This window comes from Eriocheir sinensis, chromosome 37 (genome assembly GCF_024679095.1).
Source record: "Eriocheir sinensis breed Jianghai 21 chromosome 37, ASM2467909v1, whole genome shotgun sequence".
Classification (NCBI taxonomy): Eukaryota; Metazoa; Arthropoda; class Malacostraca; order Decapoda; family Varunidae; genus Eriocheir; species Eriocheir sinensis.
Window position 1 is genome coordinate 7,317,121 of NC_066545.1, and position 2,384 is coordinate 7,319,504.

Sequence of the window (2,384 nt, forward strand, 5' to 3'; positions counted from 1 at the left end):
GTAGTAGTAGTAGTAGTAGTAGTTGTTGTTGTTGTTGTTGTTGTTGTTGTTGTTATTGTTGTAGCCGTAGAAGTTGTTGTTGTAGTAGTAGAGAAAGAAGGAGAACACAAGAAGAAAAAGGAATAGAAAAAAAAACAAGAAATATATGAAAAAACAGAAAAGAAAACAAGAAAACAAGAAAAAAAATAAGAAAATGAAGAAGAGGAAAAAGAAGAAATTGAAGAAAAGAAAAAGAAGTACATTTCCGATTCCTCCACATTTCGTGAAAATATGTGATTCTAGCCTCCGTGTGTTGCCCCTCCATGCACGTCCCGCAACACACAAGGAACAGGAAATTGCACATCATGAACAGCCCCGCGACTCGGTAGGAAAAATTTTCTTCCCGTGCCGGGAATCGAACCCGGGCCTCGCGGGTGAGAGCCGCGTATCCTAGCCACTAGACCACACGGGACTTCTGGGAATTGGCAACCACGTCAGATGCTCCCAGGTGACCGCTCGGCTCCCTCCCTGCCCTCACCCCCGCCGCGGCCCACACTAAATATTGCTGCAGGGAGGAAACGAGGACAAGGTGTTGTTTTAAATACTTGATTTTTCTGTTTGTTTGCTTGTTGTGTTTTTCATGATACTTACTACCCTACCCCTCTGTCCCTCCATTTCTATATATATTTTCTATGTTCTCTTATCCCCCTTCTCCTTCTCTGTCATCACTTTCACTTTCATTTGCTCGGTGTCGTGTCAAGTGTTCGCGGGCTGCTGAACAGGCAGCTTACAGTGTCCGCATTCCTCACTCGCTACCTTTATCGTCTCTTATAATAATAATAATAATAATAATAATAATAATAATAATAATAATAATAATAATAATAATAATAATAATAATAATAATAATAATAATAATAATAATAATAAAAGAAAGACTCGAGAAACAGATCATTTTTAGGAACTCTAGAAAAAGACAGAAGGAAAGGGGTAGAGGAGGAGAGAGAAAAAACATCATAACACACGTAACCTGAGGAGAGAGGTAACGGGTATGACAGTCGGGAGTCAGAGGAAGCGTCACTGCTGGACAGGCACGAATCAATCTAACAAGGTGATGGCGGTAAAGGTGAGTGTCATAACCATTTATGTATCCATCCTCAGGGCAGGTGAAGGAATACCCTAAAAAAAGTAAAAAAAAAAAAAAAAAAAAAGACGGGTGAGATTCCTAACTAAAATATGGCACATGATACTTTTAGGACAGAATAATAGAGAAAGACGGATGAAATTTAAATGCCTGAATGATCACTTAATTTGTGTATCTTGGGATTTATCTTCTTCAGGAGCTGTTTCTATTTCTTTCACTAGCTTCATCTTATTTTTTATTTTATTTCGTCCTTGCGTCCTTGCCTGGAATGTCTCCCTCACCGTCACAAAATAAATAATGAAGTATACGTTTAGTTATGCAAATGACTTGATAATGATATAATAATAAAATATATACCAATACTAATATGACCAATCTTGTGTTTGTGGGAGCAGTGCTGAGTGTTTTTGTGTGCATGTGTGTGTGCGCGTTGGTTTTGCCCTTGAGATGCTTCCTTAGTTGCAAAATTAACAATGATAAAAATAGAATATAGAAAAAGAGTTGACTAGGACACGTGTCACCCAAATGCGTCACAGGTAAACAGGTAAACACTGCCCGACGCTGGTAAACAAGACATGACAAGGTAAACACTGCCCGACGCTGCTAAACAAGACGTGACACACAAACAAACAAAAAACAAGAGAATTGAGACTGAAGAAGAGGAAGAAGATTGAAAGATACGGCGATAACGAGTGAGTGATACAGGAGAAAAAAAAGACAATAACACGCAGATGCTGGGAACAATGTGATAGTCAAAGACGCCGAAATATGTGCGCATCGTAGTAAGAATTATCAGATGTTATGCAACTAAGAAGATACTGAAAAAAAATAGATGAGAAAATGGATCGCAGTGAAGAAATAGAAATGAAGACACGGGCAGAATGACAGATAGATAGACAGACAGACAGACAGATAAACAGAGACAAACAGACAGCCAGTAAGATAGACAGACAGATAAACAGACGGACAGAAAGAAAGACGTATAGACAGACAGACCAACAGACACATACAGACAGAGTTGAACAGAAAGAGAAACAGACTGACAAAGAAGCAAAAAATATGGAATCAAAAAAATAGTAAGAAACTCATATTAATAAAACCCACAGACAGACAGACAGACAGATAAACAGGCAGACAAAACCAATAAGATGATAATAGGTGCTTCCCGATGACGTCAAATACTGCAAAAATAGGATATCCCCCTCCTCCTCCTCCTCCTCCTCCTCTTCTTCTTCTTCTTCTTCCTCCTCTCCGGGAATCA

At 38.9% G+C, this 2,384-nt stretch overlaps 1 non-coding gene across 1 annotated transcript; it reads right to left on the reverse strand.

Annotated features, from left to right (window-relative positions):
• Window positions 1-379: 379 nt before the first annotated feature.
• On the reverse strand, window positions 380-451 carry Trnae-cuc (transfer RNA glutamic acid (anticodon CUC)). The gene has a single exon. It is a non-coding gene; the product is annotated as a tRNA-Glu (tRNA).
• Window positions 452-2,384: the final 1,933 nt, after the last annotated feature.